The sequence below is a fragment of the Odocoileus virginianus genome, chromosome X, assembly GCF_023699985.2.
Source record: "Odocoileus virginianus isolate 20LAN1187 ecotype Illinois chromosome X, Ovbor_1.2, whole genome shotgun sequence".
In the NCBI taxonomy this organism is placed as follows: Eukaryota; Metazoa; Chordata; class Mammalia; order Artiodactyla; family Cervidae; genus Odocoileus; species Odocoileus virginianus.
This window is the reverse complement of record NC_069708.1, coordinates 47103823-47127122: the sequence shown is the minus strand read 5'-3', so window position 1 is coordinate 47127122 and position 23300 is coordinate 47103823. Positions and strand designations below refer to the sequence as shown.

Below are 23300 nucleotides of genomic sequence, written 5' to 3'. Positions count from 1 at the left end.
GATTTTCCTTCCATGAAATAAAGAAAATGAATATGAGGACTTATAAAATTAATTTTGACTTTAACTTTTGACGGTGTCTAATTCCATGATTGAGGTATAAAGGCAGAATTAAATCTGAGTACAGTGCTTATGGTCTGGAAGACAATGGTCACACTTTATCAAATACCTCACAGAAGACAGGTTCCACAATTGGAATAGAAGGAAAAATAAGATATTTTAAACATTCCGACAGGAAGAATTTTCCATTAAATCACATCTGCTCTCATTCATGTATTTTTACTTTTTTTTTTTAAATTATTGGAGTATAGTTGCTTTATGTGTTTCCCAGGTGGCACTGGTGGTAAAGAACCTGCTTGCCAATGCAAGAGATATAAGATATGCAGGTTCAATACCTGGGTCAGGAAGATCCCCTGGAGGAGGGCATAGCAACCCACTTCACCATTCTTGCCTGGAGAATCGCATGGACAGAACATAACAGTGGATACATATATGGGGGCGCTTCCCTGATGGATCAGTCCCTGCCAATGCAGGAAACACAGGTTCGATCCCTGGTCTGGGAAGATCCCCTGGAGAAGGAAATGGGAACCCACTCCAGTATTCTTCCCTGGAGAAGCCCAAGGACAAAGGAGCCTGGCAGGCTAGAGTCCATGGGGTCGCAAAGGGTTGGACACGACTTAGCAACTGGACAACAACAAGTGTATATACGTCAATCCCAATCTCTCAATTCATCCCACCCTCCCTTTCGTCCCTTGGTGTACCATTCCTAGGAGGTAATCTCACTTGCAAACTTTCATACAAAGCCACCCTGCAGCTGGATAAACCCACCTAAAGAGTCTTCCCTTTCCTTGCAGTCATATAGCAGTCCCGCCCTCCTATCTCTGGTCAACACAACGCACTCTTCAGGCCACGTTTTAGTACTGTTGTCTAAGCCTGTGAGCTCATGAACTTTTAATATCTTTTGTGATTCTTTATTAGAACAAATATTCAAAGTAGCTATTAAACTATAACTAATTATTTGGAATGGATCACAACATTTCTGATAAACTCTTTAATATGACAAATTCTTATACCACCAAACCTTTAGAACAGTCCATGTTTGCAATTTCACATATTTCAATTTTTGTAAAATATTGTTCACTAATATTCAAAGTAAAATATACAATTTAATTCACAATACATGTTGGAAATTTCATGAAACCATGATTTCATATATGTTCTTATATATTTTAAATCATGCTAATGTAAAATATATTATTCTAATACTACACAACATACTAAAATAAAACACTCCTAAACAAATAAAAGACAAATATAAAAATGCCAGGGACTTACTTAAAATACTTTCGGATCATTTGCCCTAAGAACCACACAGTACAATAGCCTTATCTCAAGCTTCATGATAGTATAACATGAAAAGAAGACATGAATATCTTACAATAATATAAATTCAACAATGGTGAAACTGTGGGAAACAACTGATGGATAAAGATTTGTTTCATTTATTCAAGTGGAATATTAAAAATCTACAGAACACTTAAAAATATTGAAAGGTTTTGATCACATTGGAAAGTCTCCTGTCTCACCTCTGTCATTCTCCCACAGTCAGCTCTATTAATCAATTCTATCTTAATTCAAGTATTTTTGCCTACTTGGAAAACTACATTTACCCTTCCATCATGCAAATAAAAAGAAATACAAAATAAGGAATGAGATCCAAGAGATCAAACAGGTTGAAGTGAGCCTTCTGAATTATCCTCTCAAAAATGGTAGACTAGTCCAAGAGATTTCCTTTGTCCTCATTTGATGTCTTTATTTCTGAGTTTCCAGACAGTGCATAGAAAGCAAGTAGCCCCAAGAGAATTATTACCCTGCTGAGAATTCTTTCTATTAACAGAGAAAACGGAGACCGGCTATTCAACTAAACATTTTGAAGGAAGATGTTTGGGGAAAACAGCAAACCTAACTGAACTGATCCCACTAACTTCAAAAGATATTCATTGTATGCCTGTCATTTAACCAGAACTGTGCTGTGGGGACGCTTTGGCGGATATTATTTAACTTAATCCACAGAATAGACTCATCAGCTATTTAGAGGATGAAGAAGACGATGTGCCCAGAGAGGTTAGGTAACCTTCTCAGCTTCACATGGCTGTGACAGAGCTAGGATTTGGATACAGCTTTTTGGCTCCAAATTGAAAGTTGTCATCAGTATAGTATTTGCCCTTCTTAAATGACATACATTATAAAAAATCAACATAATGTGTTTTAAATGGTATGAAGTGAACTGTTCAACACTATTAAATTGTTAGTGCAAAACAAAAAGCCACCTAGTATATGATAAAGAAAAAAAAAAGTTAAATAACACTAGTAAAACTGCCCGAATTCACCCCTGAAAAATAATTAAGGCCTATATTTTAAACAATGCTTGATTAGGTCTATTTGCAATTTAATGAGAATGAATTCTCTCAGAATTTGAACTTAAAATGAACACTTTATATTCCTAGGAAAGAGATTTTTTTTCTAACACAAAGAATCAAGTTTTGCTCTTGCTTATAATAATCAATGTTCAAACCCTCTGTCCTGAGAGTTTCTAATTAACATAGAAAATAAAAGCAAATGACTGGAATTTTATTAAATTATGAAACTTTACTACCTATATTTGAGAAATAAAAATAATTCTTCAGACAGTGGTTTTCATTCAGAGACAGTTTTGCCCCTAGGGGACATGGGTCCCATCTGAAGGATTTTTGGTGTCACAAATGGTGTCAGGGAGCAGCAACTAGTGGGCAGAGGCTAAGGATGCAGCTCAACATGCTACAATTTACAGGATAACACTCGACAAAAAAGAATTATTGAGTCCAAAATGTTCATAGTGCCAAAGTCAAGGAACCCTGCCTTAAGCATACACTTTCAGGACTTGTCAACTGCTTCAAATTTTACTTATTGTGTAATATTTAAGAAATACAAAAATACATACATAAGATAATGATTCTATGTGTCTACCACTGAGATTAAGAAAAAAAGAGCATTCAATCTCCTTTGTGTATTCCTTCCTGACTCTCTAAAATATTATGTAAAGAGATTATAATATTCACCACATTGTATCTATATTACACTCTGTCAAAGTATGCTGTAGCCAGTTAACTATACTATATTACTGCAAATTATACCATAACTATCATATGACTTTAGTAGATTTGACGAATAGGTTCATTTTTATTTACCCAGGAGATCTAGAATTAGAACATTGAAAAAACAATACAGTAAGTAAATATTAATTCCCTTTATGTAGAAAGGGATATTTTGAGTATTTAACCTCCTGAATACATAAAAAAGAGAAGGTGGTTTTATAGATATAATCAATTACAAACGTGATTTACTTCATTAAATATATGACTGAAAGCTAAGTCACTTCTGTCGTGTCTAACTCTATGCGACCGTATGGACTGCAGCCTGCCAGGGTCCTCTGTCCATGGGATTCTCCTGGCAAGAACACTGGAGTGGGCTGCTATTTCCTCCTCCAGGGGATCTTCTTGATCCAGGGATCAAACTTGCGTCTCTTTATGTCTACCTGCATTGGCAGGTGGGTTCTTTACTACTGGCACCACCTGGGAAGCCCAAATATAGGACTAGCCATCAATTTTTGGATTCAAAGAAAATAAATATAATTTTTTAAAAAAGAGTAGGAAATTAGAGAAAAAACAGTGCAATTGTTCTCCATCTCTGTTAGTTTACTGAGGGAACTGAAGCCTGAACACTCTGCCATCCGTTTCTCTTGGGCTGAAGGACTTAAGATTTTTGTGCAGAAGTAAACTCATAGTTACACATGAGAGTAGGGAATCTGGGTCTAACCTGCCTTCTCATTTTCTAATTCAGGTTTCTGAAAGTCTGAGGAAAATGAGGGCATTTTCCAAGTTTGACAATTGCAAGAAAATTCCTGGTCTATCCCGACATCATCTCATTTATAGAGCCAATGGATGTGTAGTATGAAAAAGGCAGAATTTTAATGAAATTCTACCATGGATTAAAGTCTACAGGGCAGCATAAAATACAACCTTTGAGGATACATCTTGCTTAACTATTAATAAAATTATATTTTTTCAAACTATAAATAGACTTTTTTTTAACATTTTTAAAATATGGTTTACAGTCTGATTAGGACAACAAAAAAAATAATAAATTGTTTAAAGCTGCCTCTTCTTCATTTGTAAACCAGTCTGGTATCAGCAGTGGACAATAGCACAATCAGTGATGGTGACAAATGAAATACTGGTATTAATTAACAATAGATATAGAGGGGATGAAAATAAACGGTCATCACCATCACATTTCTTTGGAATACATGTAGTTTTACCAACGGACTGAAAGTAGCACAAACGGCCAAAGAAAATTCCAGTGGAGAAAGGGGGAAAAAAATTACTTCTAACCAGTTAGAAAAAAAGATGAAAAAGAACAGCAGCTCACATATATAAGTATTTTGAGACTACAGTTGCATGCCATAAAGTAACTGTTTATTCCACCAGGATGCAAAATGGGAAAGAAATGTTTTATCATTGTTACTGTCATTGCTAATGTTTCATTCCCCCTTAAGAATTACAAAAATGAACGTGGTAATACAAGTTGTTATTTCAGAGAAAAATGTTTTCAAATTTTCCAATACTAATGCCATTATCACCTTAATTGATATACTTGTAGTTTTCTAAAGTCATAAACCCTTGTAGAGTGCAGGAACACATGCAGATTCACACGGCTGCATAAAATACAGATGGTCGATAGCCATGAAAATAAGTTCTATGTAGATCAATGATTACAAAGATGGATTGAGGAGACAAAAACGAGCTCTACTATTACACATGCATGAACTTCCTGAAATTAAGAATAATTATATTCTAGAACTGGTTAACTGAAGGAAGTTGAAGAATCTTTTTTCCCTGCAGGATCGATAGATACCCATCTATCTTTGATGACTTAGGAGAAGCATTGCCTGCAATCAAGGGAATGGATTGTATGACCTTTGCTTCACTCACATCATTTTGTCAGGACCCAACAGTAAATTCTATAAATCATAAAATCTGTTTTGAGACATAAAATATCATTTGAAATCATAATCATGTGGCTTCCTGTAGAACCTACACAATGGATTCAGAGCTGGATATTTGAATGGGTTGCCAAAAAATAATAGAGCCAGCATAAGTCAAAACTATCTGGGGGACAAAAATCCAGCTAGAATATTCCCATACATGGGAAAGTAGCCCCTTTGTCCCTTACTTATTTGCCCATTTCTGTTCCCCTCTAACTGTCAAAAAACCAAATTAGAGTAATGAGATCACTATACAATTGAAACAACTCCGGACTTATGCTCTCCAGAATACATATCATGCCTTATCTAACCTGTTGGTTCCTATCCTAGGTAAGAAGAATGAAGAATTAAGCAGTTAAAAGCAAAAAATGAGTATCTCTCTACACACCAAGAGCCACCTTAGCAATCCCACAGGCAGACCACTCAGGCAACAACATCTGAAGAAAGAGTCAGCCTGTCTGCACACAATGGAGAATGATAGAGAACCCGACCTCCAGCCTCAGTGATTCACTGAAAGTCTTCCTCCTTTTCCCCATTAAAAACTGTCATGGCTGAGCAGAATCTTTGGAGTTGGTCTCTAGACATGAGTCCACCTTCTCCACAGATTGCCCGATAGCCAGCCGTACTGAGTAAAACACTTTCCCTTTCTACTAACACTTACCTCTAAAGTTATTGGGTTATGAGAAGCAAACAGCCAAATCTGGGTTTGGTAACACATACATTACCCCAAATCCAAGAGAAACCCCAAATCTAAGAGAAAACCAAGTAAGATGGTAGGCACTGAGAGAGGGCACCAGAGGGCAGACAAACTGAAACCATAATCACAGACAACTAGCCAATCTGAACACTTGGACCACATTCTTGTCTAACTCAATGAAATCAAGACATGCCCTGTTGGGCCACACAAGATGTGTGAAAGGTCATGGTAGAGAGGTCTGACAGAATGTGGTCCACTGGAGAAGGGAATGGAAAACCACTTCAGTATTCTTGCGTTGAGAACCCCATGAACAGTATGAGAAGGCAAAATGATAAGACACTGAAAGATGAACACCCCAGGTGGGTAGGGGCCAATATGCTACTGGAGATCAGTGGAGAAATAACTCCAGAAAGAATGAAGGGATGGAGTCAAAGCAAAAACAACACCCAGTTGTGGATGACACTAATAATAGAAGCAAGGTTTGATGCTATAAAGAGCAATATTGCATAGGAACCTGTAATGTCAGGTCCATGAATCAAGGCGAATTGGAAGTGGTCAAACAGGAGATGGCAAGAGTGAAGACAGACGTTCTAAAAATCAACAAACTAAGATGGACTGGAATGGGTGAATTTAACTCAGATGACCATTATATCAACTACTGTGGGCAGGAATACCTTAGAAGAACTGGAGTAGCCATCATGGTCAACAAAAGAGTCCAAAATGCAGTACTTGGATGCAATCTCAAAAAGGACAGAATGATCTCTGTTCATTTCCAAGGCAAACCATTCAATATCACGGTAATTCAAGTCTATGCGCCGACCAGTAACACTAAAGGAGGTGAAGCTGAACAGTTCTGTGAAGACCTACAAGACCTTCTAGAACTAATGCCGAAAAAAGATGTTCTTTTCATTATATGGGACTGGAATGCAAAAGTAGGAAGTCAGAAACACCTGGTGTAACAGGCAAATATGGCCTTGGAGTAAAGAATGAAGCAGGGCAAAGGCTAAGAGTATTCTGCCAAGAGAACGCACTGGTCATAACAAACACCCTCTTCCAACAACACAAGAGAAGACTCTACATCTGGACACCACCAGATGGCTGACACCAAAATCAGATTGATTATAATCTTTGCAGCCAAAGGTAGAGAAGCTCTATACAGTCAGCAAAAACAGGACTGGGAGCTGACTGTGGCTCAGATCATGAACTCCTTATTGCCAAATTTAGACTTAAGTTGAAGAAAGTGGAGAAAACCAATAGACTACTCAGGTATGACCTAAATCAAATCCCTTATGACTATACACTGGAAGTGAGAAATAGATTTAACGGATTAGACCTGATAGACAGAGTGCCTGATGAGCTATGAATGGTGGTTCATGACATTGTACAGGAGAGAGGAATCAACACCATCCCCAAGAAAAAGAAATGCAAAAAACCCAAAATGGCTGTCTGAGGTGGCTTTACAAATAGCTGTGAAAAGAAGGGAAGAGAAAATAAAGGGGGAAAGGAAAGACATACCTATTTGAATGCAGAGTTCCAAAGAAAAGCAAGGAGATAAGAAAGCCTTCCTCAGAGATCAATGTGAAGAAGTAAATGAAAACAATAGAATGGGAAAGACTAGAGATCTCTTCAAGAAAATTAGAGATACCAAGGGAACATTTTATGCAAAGATGGGCTCAAAAAAGGACAAAAAGGGTAGAGACCTAACAGGAGCGGAAGAAATTAATAAGAGGTGGCAAGAATACACAGAAGAACTGTACAAAAAAGATCTTCATGACCCAGATAATCATGATGGTGTGATCACTCACCTAGAGCCAGACATCCTGGAATGTGAAGTCAGGTGGGCCTTAGAAAGCATGAACAAAGCTAGTGGAGGGGAAGGAAGTCCAGTTGAGCTATTTCAAATCCTGAAAGATGATGCTGTGAAAGTGCTGCACTCAATATACCAGCAAATTTGGAAAACTCAGCAGTGGCCACAGGACTGGAAAAGGTCCGTTTTCATTCCAATCCCAAAGAAAGGCAAATCCAAAGAATGTTCAAACTACTGCACAATTGCATTCATCTCACACGTTAGTAAAGTAATGCTCAAAATTCTCCAAGCCAGGCTTCAGCAATACGTGAACCATGAACTTACAGATGTTCAAGCTGGTTTTAGAAAAGGCCGAGGAACCAGAGATCAAATTGCCAACATCTGCTGGATCATCGAAAAAGCAAGAGAGTTCCAGAAAAACATCTATTTCTGCTTTATTGACTATGCCAAAGCCTTTGACTGTGTGGATCACAATAAACTGTGGAAAATTCTAAAAGAGATGGGAATACCAGACCACCTGACCTGCCTCTTGAGAAACCTGTATGCAGGTCAGGAAGCAACAGTTGGAACGGGACATGGAACAACAGACTGGATCCAAATAGGAAAAGAAGTATGTCAAGGCTATATATTGTCACCCTGCTTATTCAACTTATATGCAGAGCACATCAGGAGAGATGCTGGGCTAGAAGAAGCACAAGCTGGAATCAAGGTTGCTGACAGAAATATCAATAACCTCAGATACGCAGATGACACCACCCTTATGGCAGAAAGTGAAGAGGAACTAAAAAGCCTCTTGATGAAAGTGAAAGAGGAGAGTGAAAAAGCTGGCTTACAGATCAACATTCAGAAAACAAAGATCATGGCATCCCGTCCCATCACTTCATAGCAAATAGATGGGGAAACTGGCTGCCTTTATTTTTCTGGGCTCCAAAATCACTGCAGATGGTGACTGCAGCCATGAAATTAAAGACGCTTACTCCTTGGAAGGAAAGTTATGACCAACCTAGACAGCATATTAAAGAGCAGAGACATTACTTTGCCAACAAAGGTCCATCTAGTCAAGGCTGTGCTTTTTCCATTAGTCATGTATGGATGTGAATGTTGGACTATAAAGAAAGTTAAGCGTAGAAGAATTGATGCTTTTGAACTGTGGTGTTGGAGAAGACTTTTGAGAGTCCCTTGGACTACAAGGAGATCCAACAAGTCCATCCTAAAGGAAATCAATCCTGGGTGTTCATTGGAAGGACTGATGTTGAAGCTGAAAGTCCAATAATTTGGCCACCTGATGCGAAGAGCTGACTCATCTGAAAAGACCCTGATGCTGGGAAAGATTGAGGGCAGGAGGAGAGGGGATGACAGAGGACGAGATGGTTGCATGGCATCACCGACTCAATGGAGATGGGTTTGGATGGACTCCGGGAGTTGGTGATAGACAGGGAAGTCTTGCGTGCTATGGTTCATGGGGTCGCAAAGATTCGGACACGACTGAGCGATTGAACTGAACTGAACTGAAATTACAGAAAAACATCTATGGAGGTATTTCTGTAATTTCCTGGTAAGGAGAGCTGCATTTCACCAAAGGATTATTATTAAGGAAGACCAGGGCCCATTACTTTAAAAAACAAAAGGTCCCTGGAGGCTCAGCTGTAAAGAATCTGCCTACAATGCAGGAGATGCAGGTTCAATCCCTGGGTCTGGAGGATGCCATGGAGAAGGAATTGCAACTCACGCCAGTAATCTTACCTGGAAAATCCCATGGACAGAGGAGCCTGGGAGACTACAGTCCATGGGATTCAAAGAGCTGGTCATGACTTAAGTGAGTAAATCACCACCATACAAAAAAAAAAAAAAGTTAAAATGAAAGATAGGAAGAAAGGAAAGGAGGAGGGAGGAGGAAAGGAAGAAATAAATGAAAATTCAGAGGAAACAAATTAAGTGGAAGAGGAGCAGAAAATAATACATCAGATAGTTGTATGCCCAACAGAAATTCATCTGTCCCTTAAAAATAAGTGTGATAGAGACCAAAAGACAAGAACATTTGCTTAAGAATATAGGTGTCTGATATGAAGTGTGGATTATTTTAACAATGAACTATCAGAAAATAACAACTATTTTAAAGACATCACTGCAATTCAGTATATCAAAAGAGGTATCTTTTCCCCTGATATCATGATCTTCTTCATTACTCCTCAGAACTCTCTATTGGGCTAGATTTTGTGAGGCACCAGTGAACCTGACACACCCCTGATATGCTGGCTCCCTTTGTTCTGATTTCTCCAACATGATCCATCCCCTCAACCTGAGTAGCCTCCAGAAATGTGGAACTTAACTTTCCAGCAGTCACTTTTTCTCACTACCAACCTCAAAAATTTCTCTGATCTGTAAACTAGATCACTTGTTTAGTTGTTGAGAGTCCCTTGGACTGCAAGGAGATCAAACCAGTCAATCCTCAAGGAAATCAACCCTTATTATACATTGGAAGGACTGATGTTGAAGTTGAAGCTCCAATCCTTTGGCCACCTCATGGGAGAAGCCGACTCATTACAAAAGGCCCTGATGCTGGGGTAGATTGAAGGCAAGAGGAAAAGGGGATGACAGAAGACAAGATGGTTGGGTGACATCACCAACTCAAAGGAGTTTGAGAAAGCTCCGGGAGGTGGTAATGGACAAGAACGTCTGGCATGCTGCAGTCCATGGGGTCACAAAGAGTTATACACAACTGAGCGACTAAACTAGAACAATTGTTTCCTTGCAAGTTCAGTTCAGTGGCTCAGCCATGTCCAACTCTTTATGACCCCATGGACTGCAGTACACCAAGGTTCCCTGTCCATCACCAACTCCCAGAGCCTACTAAAACTGATGTCCATCACATGCCATCCAACCATCTCATCCTCGGTCTTCCCCTTCTCCTGCTTTCAATCCTTCCCAGCATCAGGGTCTTTTCCAATGAGTTGGTTCTTTGCATCAGATGGCCAAAGTATCGGAATTTCAGCTTCAGCATCAGTCCTTCCAATGAATATTCAGGACTGATCTCCTTTAGGATGGACTAGTTGGATCCCCTTGCAGTCCAAGGGACTCTTAAGTGTCTTCTCCAATACCACAGCTCAAAAACATCAATTCTTCTACGCTCAGCTTTCTTTATAGTCCAAGTTTCACATCAATACCTGACTACTGGAAAAACCATAGCCTTCACTAGACGGACCTTTCTTGGCAAAGTAATGTGTCTGCTTTTTATTATGCTGTATAGTTTGGTCATAGATTTTCTTCCAAGGAGCAAGTGTCTTTTTATTTCACAGCTGCAGTCACCATCTGCAGTGATTTTGGAGCCCCAAAATGTAATGTCTGTCACTGTTTCCATTGTTTCCCATCTATTTGCCATGAAGTGATGGGACCAGATGCCATGATCTTATTTTCTGACTGCTGAGCTTTAAGCCAACTTTTTCACTCTCCTCTTTCACTTTCATCAAGAGGCTCTTTAGGTCTTCTTTGCTTTCTGCCATAAGGGTAGTGTCATATGCTGACTGTTTCTCTATATTTGGCTGCAAAGAATTTAATCAATCTGAATTTGGTATTGACCATCTGGTTATGTCCATGTGTAGAGGCTTCTCTTGTGTAGCTGGAAGAGGGTGGTTGCTATGACCAGCGGGTTTTCATGGCAAAACTCTGTTAGCCTTTGACCTGCTTTGTTTTGTACTCCAAGGCCAAATTTTCCTGTTACTCTAGGTGGCTGTTGTGTCCCTAACTTTTGCATTCCAGTCCCCTATAATGAAGAGGATATCTTTTTTGGGTGTTAGTTGTAGAAGGTCTTGTAGGTCTTCACAGAACTGTTCAACTTCAGCTTTTGCAGCATTACTGGTCAGGGCATAGACTTGGATTACTGTGATATTGAATGGTTTGCCTTGGAAACAAACAGAGATCATTCTGTCGTTTTGAGATTGCATCCAACAACTGCATTTTGGACTCTTGTTGCCTATGATTTCCTTGCAAATGACTCCCCAAATTCTTAACCTCAGTCTTCATCTCTATTCTGACTTCCAACTCATACTTTTTGCAATTTATCCATAACAATTTTCTCTTCTACCCTAGAAGTATTTTTTTCTCTCACATGATTTACTTAGTTTTATTAACAGTACAACCATTCTATCACCAACATTTTACAATGAATCTTTTCTTTGTAACTTCTTATTTATCCACCTTTCCTTTATTTCTCTACCTACAATATATTTTGAGACCTCATTGTACTTTATACTTGAAATTACAGTTATCTATTTTTAATCTCTTTTTACCAAGCCTGTTGGCATCATATAGCTAAAGTAATCTTTCTAAACACAAATGTTCAAATTTAATAAGCTGGAAATCAAGTTATATAGCAGGAGTCAAAAAGTCAGATGACTATAAAGACTAGGAACAAATCAGAATGGGTAAAATGTAGTGGGTGTGGTCAGGACTATGGCAAATAGGATAGTATGTGACATTCAAATCCTACCATTTAAGCACTATAAAGACCTAAGAAAATATACTGTGAGTCACTAATTTGTGATCTCTATGATTCTAAAGTATGATTCTAAAGCCCAACATTTACATGTTCTTTCTTATTGTCACCTACATGACTTCTGATGTACAACAGAATACAGATATTTTCCTTTATGTCTCAAGCCTTTGCTCACTATCTTTTTTCCAAGCCCTCTCTAACTGAACCCTAATAATGCTGCAAAGTCCAGTTTAACTTACACTTCTCCCAAGGAGACACTGTAACTACAGGCCACCCAACACAAAGTACCCCTTTGGTGAGCCTCTGTATTAATTTCTTTCTTTATTAGATTTCTTTTCTTAGAGCAGTTTAGGCTTACAGCAAAACTGAGCAGCAATTACAGATAATCCCGATATATTTCTTGCCCTCGTACATGTATAGATTCCTCATCATCCCCAAGTAAAATTCTACAGTTGTTAAGGACCGATGAACCTACATTCACACATCAATATTGCCTCAAGCCCATAGTTTACATTAGGATTCAATCTTCATTTCATGCATCTATGGGATTTCAACAAATGTGTGACACATATCCACAATTATATTACCACATAGAATATTTACTTTCACTGTCCTAAAATTCCTCTGTGCTCGGTCTTTATCCCTCCTTCCTCACTAATGCCTTGTAACTACTCATCATTTTGCTGTCATGCAATACATTTAAGGGAAACTTCTAAGTCATTTAATTGGAAAACTTTCTAAAATGTTTTCTCTAGTTTTACTAAGGTCTATGACCTTAACTTGTGTAACTTTAAGATCATGGGTCAGGGAGATCCCCTGGAGAAGGGATAGGCTACCCACACCAGTATTATTTGGCTTCTCTGGTGGCTCTGATGGTAAAGAATCCAACTGCAATGTGGAAGACCTGGGTTTGATCCCTGGGTTGGGAAGATCTTCCCCTGAAGAAGAACATGTCAACTCACGTCAGTATTCTTGCCTAGAGAATCCCCATGGACAGAGGAGTCTGGCAGGCTACAGTCCATGGGGTCGCAAAGAGCTGGACATGACTGATCAACTAAGCACAGCACAGCACAAGATGTAAAATGTGATGATTTGATATATGCATATATTACAAAATGATCATCTCAGTAAGGTTCGTTTAAATACCCACCACAACACATAACCATGATTTCTCTGTATTCTGGTGAGGACTTTTAACATTTACTCTCTTCGGAACTTCAAATATACAAAACAGCACTGTTAACTATAGTTGCCATAGTGCACATTACATCTTGAGTACCTATTCATTTTGTACCCTTGGAAAAGTATCAGCCATTCTTCCATTCCCTTAACCCTTGGCAAACAACAGTCTATTCTGTTCCTTTGAGTTTGGTTTGTCTTTTTTTTTTTTTTTTCCACTTATTTTTATTAGTTGGAGGCTAATTACTTTACATCATTACAGTAGTTTTTGTCATACATTAAAATGAATTAGCCATGGATTTACATGTATTCCCCATCCCAGTCCCCCCTCCCACCTCCCTCTCCACCCGATCCCTCTGGGTCTTCCCAGTGCACCAGGCCCGAGCACTTGTCTCATGCACCCAACCTGGGCTGGTGATTTGTTTCACCCTAGATAATATACAAGTTTCAATGCTGTTCTCTTGAAACATCCCACCCTCGCCTTCTCCCAGAGTCCACAAGTCTGTTCTATACATCTGAGTCTCTTTTTCTGTTTTGCATATAGGGTTATCATTACACATATCAGTGATACTTCACAGCATTTGTCTTTATCTGACTTATTTCACACAGAGTAATGTCTTCAAAGTCCATTTATGTTATCAGATATGGCAGGATTTCATTTGAAAAATCTGAATAATATTCCTGCATGTGTATCTGTATATGTGTATGTATACATATATACATCACAATTTTTTTTTAATGAATTATTCCTGGAAAATAGTCTCGATGGAACTGCCTGTATTTTTTCAATTTAATTTTTTAAAAAACTTTGCCATACCATGTGGCTTGTCAGATCTTACTTCACCAACCTGGACCACAACAGTAAAAGGACCAATTCCTAACCACTGGAATGCCAAGGAATTCCTCACCACAACTCTTTATTCACACATCTATCAAGTGGACACCTAGTTTGTTTGTATGTCTTGGCTATATATATATATAAAAAAAAAAAAGCTACAATGAACATGGGCATATTGATATCTCTTTGATACAATGATTTAATTTCCATCAAATATACATACAGATGTGAGATAGCTGGATCATATTCAGTTCAATTTTCATCTTTTAAGGAATCTGCATACCTTTTTCAGTAGAGACTGTACGAATTTACATTCCCACCAATAGTGTACAAGGGTTCCCTTCTTTCCTTATCCTTCCCAGCATTTTCTTTTTCATAACAGCTATTCTAATAGGTGTGAGGTGATATATCATTGTAGTTTTGATTTGTATTTCCCTGATGATTAGTGAAATCAAGCACCTTTTCATGTACATCTTTGCCACTGAAACATCTTCTTTGGAAAATGTCTATTCAAGTCTTTTACCTAATTTTTTTTTGTTTGGTAGTGTCCTTACCTGGCTTCAGTATCAGGGTAATGCTGGCCTCATAAAATGAGCTTGGGAATGTTCCTTCCTCTTCAGACTTTTGCAAGTGTTTCAAAAGGATCAATGTTAATTCTTTTTTAAAGATTTGGCAGAAATCACCAGTGAAACAATCTTATCCAAGACATTTCTTTTCAGACGTTTTTGAATACTGCTTGAATCTCCTTAGTCATTAGTGTTGTGCTCATATTTACTATTTCTTCATGAATCATGTTTGGTAGGTTATATGCCACTAGGAATTTATTCATTTCTTCAGTTAGTTGGCATCTATTTATACTAGTCTCATGATTATGAGTATATTTTTTCAAAAATTCAGCTCTTAGTTTCATTTATCTTTTCTATTGTCTTTTAGTCTCATTTATTTCTGCTCCAATCTTTATTATTTCCTCCCTTCTACTAACTTTGAGATTCGATTTTGCTTATTTTTCTAATTCCTTGAGGAGTAGTAAGGTTGAGATCTTTCTTTGTTCTTGCTGTGTTTCTCCCTATAAATTTTCCCTGTTAGAATTGTTTTGTTTTTTCCCCTCCATGCAATAAGTTCCAGTAGGTTGTGTTCCCATTTTGATTTGTCTCAATGTATTTGTTCTTCTTTTCCTTCTTTGATCTATTAGTTATTCAGGTGTGTTATGCTTAATTTCCATATATTAATGTATTTTCCAGCTTTCCTTCTACTATTGACTACTAGTTGTAACACTGTTGTCAAAAAAGATGTGATATAATTTCAGACTTCTCAAATTTGCTATTACCTATCATATGATCTATCTTGGAGAATGTTCCATGTGTACTTGAGAAGAGTATGTAAATGGCTGCTATTGGATGCAATATTCTGTATATGTTTGTTAGGTATATTAAATCATAGTATTGTTCAAATCCACTATTTTGCTATTCATTCAAAATGGGGTATTAAATTTTACAACTATTAGTTTATTGTTGTTTATTTCTCCTTTTAGCCCCTGTTTCAGTTCTACTATTATGTATTTTATATATTTTGATGTTCCAATGTTGGCTGCATAAATATTTACAATTATTGTGTCTTTTTGATGAACTGACCACTCTATCATTATAGAATGACTGCTTTTGTTCGGGTTTTGACCATTTTCTGGCTTAATATCTATGTTGTTTGTTATAAGTATAGCAGGGGTTTCCCTGGTGGCTCAGATGGTAAAGAATCTGCCTGCAATGCAAGAGACCTAAGTTCTATCCCTGGGTCAGGAAGATCCCCTAGAAAAAGAAATGGCTACCCACCCCAGTACACTTGTCTAGAGAATTTCATGGACAGAGGAGCCTTGCTTTCTTTTGGTTACTATTTGCTCGAAATATCTTTTATCATCTTTTCAGTCTCAGTCTTTCTGTGTACTTTTAGATAGCCTATCTTTTAGATAGCATATCTTTCAATCTTGTTTTTATATTCAGTTACTGTATGTCTTTTGATTGGAGAACTTAAAACATTTACCTTTAAATTAATTGCTGATAGAGATGAACTTGCTTTGCCCATTTGTTGTTTTGTGAATGTATTGTGCCATGATTCTTCTACTGTTCTCATTCTTTGTGATTTGAGTATTTTTGTGATAGTATACTTGGACTCCTTTACCATAATCTTTAGTGTATCTACTATGGGTTTTTCCATTGTGGTTACACTGAGGGTTAAACAAAATATATTCATAACATCCTATTTTAAGCTGATAACAATTTTGCTTCAATAGCATACTAAACTTTACAATTTTACTTCTCTCCCCTAACAGATTATATTATTTTAGATTACTGATGTTATAATTTAAATTTTTATAATGCATAACAAATAAGAGATTATTAAAGTCATAAGTGAATTATGCATTAGCTGATAATGTTAGAGAATTTGACTTTGACTATATATTTACCACTACCAGTGAGTTTTACACATTCATATGTTTTTATGATTTAAATTAGCATCTTTTCATTTTAGCTTTAAAAACACTCTTTAGTATTTCTTGTACAGATGTTCGAGTAATAAAGTCCCTCAGCTCTTATTTGTTTGAGAAAATATTTATCTTTTCAAAGGAAAAGTATTTTCTCAAACAATATTTTCTCTCCTAAAGGAAAAGATACCCAGCTTTTTTGGGTAGAGTGGTCTTGGTTGAAACATTTTGTTTCCCTCTCAATATTTGAGTATATCATTCCACATTTTCTTGGCTTATTTTTCTTTTGAGAAATTTTGATAGTCATGTAGGCTTTCTTCACTCTTTGATTTTTACTTCTAAGACTGGATAATTTCAAAAGGCCTACATTCCAGGTCACTTGTCTTTCTTCTGCTTGATCAAGTGTGATCTCTCTATTCCATTTTTCAGTTCAGTCATTGTATTATTCAGCTCTAGGATTTTTGTTTTTTCTTTTTTTTAATGATCACTTTTCCTTTGTTGAACTTCTCATTTTGTTAATGCACTGTTTTCCCAATTTTGTTTAGTTGTCTTCCTGTGTATACCTATACTTCACTGAGTTTAAGAGGATTATTCTTATTTTTCAGAAAGATCACAGATCTCCATTTCTCTAGGGTCAGTCCTTGGAGTTTTATTAATTTCCTTTGATGGTGACATTTTTATTGGATTATTTGTAATTCTTGATTCCTTGCGTTAGTATCTGCACATTTCAGTAAGTGTTCTTCTCTTCCAGACTTTATATGTTTGCTACCATAGGGTAACCCCTTCATTCATCACCTCAACCTAGGGTACTACATGAGTAACCTGGTAGCATTTTTTTGGTAAGTGGCATTTGCTATTGGGATCGCTACTTGGGTGAGGCTCTGGTCCATTATCTGAGGTCAGAAAGGGTGTCACTGGTTGAGCTCCACTGCTGGGTAAAACTGCTGGCTGAGGTCCACATTTAACCAGGGCCACTTGACAGACCCCCATATTGGATGGGGCTACTACTGTACTCTGCAGTCAGGTGGGGTCACTGGTGGGATTTTGCAAGTGGGCAGGTCTATGGATGGCTTTGCAACTGATCCTGGTCAGCTGGGGCTCAGGCTATGCTCCTTGAGTGCATGTCAGTGCTGGCTGGACTAATTTCAGTTGGAGCTGCATGCTGTGCTCTGCCATTAGGTGGGACTTCAGGCTGCACCCTAATGTTGGAAAGGGCCATGGGCTGGGCCTCATAACATAGTAAGCTATTGGCTATACTCTGCTCTTGACTGGGCTGGGCTCTCTGGTGGAGAGGGTCCTCAAACTGTAGTATCCTGCAGTTCGGTGGGGCTGCAGTCTGTGTTCTGCAGCCAGGTAGAAATAAGGCAGGATCATAGCTTGCCCTCTGACATTCAGTGGGGCCACATGCCGGACTGCATGGCTCAGTGTTTGTGTACACTGGACTCTGGGACTCTTGAGGTTACTATTCGGGCTCTGTGGTTCTGTGGAGCCAGAGAGTATGCAGAACAGTTGGACAAGGCTGCTTGCTTTGATCCAGGAAAAAGCATGGCTGTAGCATGGGCTCCACAGTGGCCTCAGTATTCAGGCTAGGCTACTTGGTGAGACTGGAGGTTATTCTCAACAGTTATGCAGAGGTGCAAATCTGCTTTCTTGTCCAGACCAAACAGCACAACAGGCTCCATAGCTGGTTTGGCTCATTGACTGGGGACCCAAATCAGGCAGAACTGTCCAATGGACTCCCTAGCCAGAGGCGGTGACTGCATTGGCCCTGAAAATGGAAAGAGCTATTGGCCGAGATCTCTGCATGGGCACTGCTACAAGCAGAAATACAGTTTATCAGGATCTGAGTGCTGGTTGCTGTAATTCTCTCTCTCTCTTTGACCTCCAGTGCTTGACTCCCATAGATTCCCCTAGTTACCTCTATGAAGTTAGCCCCAATATAGCATTCTGGGAAGTATAACACAATGCTGGGAGAGCTAGATGTCCACTTAGGGTCCCCTTTTCCCACTGGAGGAACTACAGGCTTGGGGGGGTGGGGGCTCTGGGTGCAACACTGTTCCAGTCTGCTGAGACACAATGTGGTCAGAATGCAGCTGATCCCCTTGCTCTTCCAGTGTGGTCTTTCTTAGTCTCTGTGGCCTAGGAGGGTACCTTAGCCTCACCCGTGGGTCTGGTGCCTTTTCTCTGAATAATATGAGGGTGGCTGGAAGTTGGGAATGACTTGTATCTGCCATCTTGATTAGGAAACTTTCTATTCTGTACTGCTTTCTTCTTTGTTTTTGCCATGGACTCTTTCATACCAGCTTATAGATCCCTTCTCAGTATAAAATTAAATACATAAGAATGGAAAAGAAGCCAATTATATGGAAATAGTTATCAACATATTTACAAATATAAATTGTGACATAATAATAGTTCTCCTTCTTGACTAAGTCACTAAAAAATAAGACCTAGTGGCAGCTTTAATAAACAGTAAAATTTTGAAGTAGTAATGACTGTAAACAATATTTCAAGATATCTGCCACAAATGTAATGTGACAAGGAAATATTTATTATTTCTATTAGTGACAAAGTTAGAGGTCCTGTTAATACTCTTGACACTTTGGTTTGATGCCTATATTGTTAATCAGATGGAATACTAAATATTAGCTAGCAGGTAAAGAAAATAAAGATGTAATGTTTTTCACATCTAAGTTCATGAGCCCCTGAATTCTCTTGATGGGTCCTGCATGGGAACCCCTGGTTAAAAACCCCTGCTTTATACATATTTTTGTACATTGTTCTGCAGCAATTTTATACTTCCTTCTATGTTAATCATATATTTTCTCTATACCAACGGAATTTTCACAGCATTTAAGAATCATTTGCATGCACTAATGTGGAGATCAGTCCTGGGTGTTCATTGGAAGGACTGATGCTGAAGCTGAAACTCCAATACTTTGGCCACCTCATGCAACGAGCTGACTCACTGGAAAAGACCCTGATGCTGGGAGGGATTGGGGGCAGGAGGAGAAGGGGACGACAGAGGATGAGATGGCTGGATGGCATCACCTACTCGATGGACATGAGTTTGAGGAAACTCTGGGAGTTGGTGATGGACAGGAAGGCCTGGCGTGCTGCGATTCATGGGGTTGCAAAGAGTCGGACACGACTGACCGACTGAACTGAACTGAACTGAACTGAATGTTATAAAATAAAATACAATTTAATTTTTCCCTCAACACTTGAATTGCTTTTTTAAAGTGCTAATTTCTTTTCTTTTTGGTCAATGTTCTATATGTAAGTGTGCCTACAACTACTTCATTTTTACCACTGATGTCTTAAAAACACTTACTGGTCTTGTATTTTTCTCTCAATAGATCAAATTAAATTACACTAAAGCAGATTTTCAAAGCTGAAATAATAACAAGAATCACCTAAACTGAGTACACATTATTTGGATCGAACTCATAACTGCATATACTAGAAGCTCCTCAACAATCTCAGGATATGGTGTACTTTTTAAGTGTTTCTTTGCTTTTTATAAGTATTTTAGGATCTTTAACTACTTCCATATAGTGAACTTGGGTTTTAGCTTAAATTAGAATATTTTGAAATAAATGAGACATTAGTACTTTTATTAATAACCTTAAATTTGGTTCATGATCTTGCTGATTAAAGTTTTTTATTTTTATTTTTTCAGTAAGGCATTTATCTTGTCAAATAACTAAAATCTATTAGCTTTCTGGCAGGAAAGAGCTTATTGACCCATACTAGGAGAGATAATACTGTTGTTAATTCAAGTCTCTGGGAAGCAATGTGTCCTTAATTGTTTTTTGTTGTTATGAAGAGACAATGATGTCACATAAGCAACAAACTATGATTATGCATGGATGGAGTTTAGCAATGTAATCAGATAGAACTTACAACAAAGTTAATCTGATGATACATATTTAATTCTATGCATTATCTATGTGCTACATGGTAATTAGACAAAAATGATAAACAGCTCCTTTGAACATCAAATTGATGTTACTTTTGCATCACTGAAGCAAATCCTTTCTAGGATGGGAGGGAGAAAGGCCATGGTGATTCTGTCTTTTATCCTGCCTGAGCAAGAAACAGTCTCCTTTGCATACTTGAAAATCAAGTAACTCTTTCCACCGAGGACCTTCCTCCTTACCAGAAGATACTCAGACATTGTATTTGTCTGGATAAACATGATATTAACTTTAATAACTCAGATTCACCATTTGTGCCTCATAACCAAGCACCACAGTTTCAATCAGGCATACTATTAAAGTACATGTTAAATTGTTTTCTCCTACAAGCATAACTAAGAAAATGAGTTTTAATTGAGAAGGACAAGGGATAAAAGGAAATTTTAGAGTATGTGGCATTGGGGAGGAAAGGAAACCTACTGGGAAAAAAAAAGTTCTCAGTGGCATGTTTACAACAAAGGGAAAACAAAATTTGTGGGACAAAGGATGCAAGTGATAAAACACACGAAGATGTGAAAAAGAGAAAGATACAGGCTTGGAAAAAAGGAATGGACATCTAGAAAAGAGGAAGAGACAAGTTAACCGAACACCAGCAAACATGAAATGCATGGAGGCATTGGGTATAACACAGAAGGAGCTGGGCAGGATCTACTTAGATTTTGTGATTCTCCTTCACTTATCTTCTAAGATTTAGCATAATAATGTGATTTCCCAAGCAGTCTTTTTGACTGCCTGAACTTGTTACAGTGAAAATGTTAGTGGTTCAGTGGTATCTGATTTTTGCAATCCCAGAGACTGTAAGCCCACCAGGCTCCTCTGTCCATGGGGATTCTGCAGGCAAAAATGAGGGAGTGGGTTGCCATGCCCTCCTCGAGGGGATCTTCCTGACCCCAGGGATCGAACCAGGGTTTCCTGCATTTGCAGGCAGAATATTTACCACTACACCACCTGGGAAGCTTTGACTGCCTAGTGGTTAAGATTAAAGGAGTTGAATTCAAGAATGCAGATATAATTTACTTCCATCTCCAAACAAAGCAATTCATTCCTCCCAACTGGACCAGGCAATTTAAACAGAAAAACAAATATGTGTTGTTAATGCTACAAAATCAAGTGAAACAGAAAAAAAAAATCCCAGGTATTACATTTTTATACAAAAATTGTTAAAGTTTATTTATTTTAGAGGGCCATTCATCGGAGAAGTCAATGGCAACCCACTCAAGTACTCTTGCTTGGAGAATCCCAGGATCGGGGAGCCTGGTGGGCTGCTGTCTATGGGGCCGCACAGAGTTGGACACGACTGAAACGACTTAGCAGCAGAGGGCCATTCATAAGTAAGAATCCTTCTGTTCCTTACATTCTCTAAAGAGTTGAAAACATGACTTAAAAAATAATAAATGTTTTTAATATTGCTAGTAAATAAATAGTATGGAATTTGTTTTTTGATAAATAAATAGTACGGTATTTATTTTTATTATAAATAAATACCACAGTAGCATGCTGCATATTTACATTCTTTTTTATTTACTAAGGCATGTGAAGGAAAAGCTACAGTTTTAATGGGTAAAATAAATGTCTGCATTGATTAATTCTTCAAAATATGATCGTCTTTTACTACAATTTGACTATACAGAAAAAACTAGAAAGCTTCAACTATTGAATAGGAGTCAGACGTTTGTCTGTCTTATTGTACTTTAAAATGAAACTGTCCAATTGAAAAAAAAGAGGGAGAACTAAGTCGCATTTATGCTTCTTAACTTGCTCATTCTGATTACTGGGCAAAGAATCATGTCACTAAGGCAGGCAGGACAAATGTGATCTGCTCTCCATTTCAACTCAGAGAACTGTGGACTTACTAGTTAGACAAAGAAGACACATTTTTCAAAAAGGGGATTTCTTAGCACAGTGTAACTTTTGTTGAGGGTAATAAAGGTGCGTCACGTTAATATAGAGCCTACATAAACTCATTAAACCATAGTCCTATAGGCCCTATAGCATAGGGAATAAACTATATCTATGTTTAAAACATACATGAAGTGAACCAGAATGCGAGCCCACACTACACAATGGAGAAACATCTATATGGACACAGCCAGCTCAAACAATAGACACTGGGGCTCTGAGATTTGGGGACCATCTAAGGGACATATGATGAAATTATTACAGCAGAAACTAGTCGATCACCTTAAAATCAAAGCAAACCATGTGATTCAAACACAAACAACAATAACAAAAAACCTACAATGACTATGCCCATCCATGAAAAATCTTGCAGTTCCGCCTTCTAGACAGGGTCAAACAAAAGCTGCCAAGAATTCTAAGAATTAGATCTAATAGAGTGCTTTATTCTAAAAAGCAGTCTCTTTGGTATAATCCTCATAGTAATCTAGTAATCTCAGATGAGGAGATAGAGCTTTAGCAAACTGACACAGTTTGCCCAAAGGAGGCAGAGTAATAGAATAAAAAGAGCAATGGCTTTAGAGTCATGATAGGATTTGTTTTAAGTCTCAGCTCTACTACTTTATCACTTAGCAGTTAAGTGACGAATGGGCAACTTCTCTAAGCCTCAGGTTCTTGATCTGTAAAATGAGGATAACAGTACTTATCTCATAGGACTGTTGTAGGATTCAAGGAGATAAAATACATAAATAGCTTGGCACAATTCCCAGCACATATCAAGTGTCTAACAAGGGGTAACTTTACCATTTAACCATTGATCCTGAGAATGCCATTTAACCTCTTCACCTGCACACT

The 23300-nt window shown here is 38.0% G+C and overlaps 1 protein-coding gene across 3 annotated transcripts in view; it reads right to left on the bottom strand.

The window, feature by feature from the left end:
* Positions 1–23300, bottom strand: part of DIAPH2 (diaphanous related formin 2) — a 953573-nt gene that overhangs the window by 499927 nt on the left and 430346 nt on the right. The gene's annotated exons all lie outside the window — the stretch shown is intronic.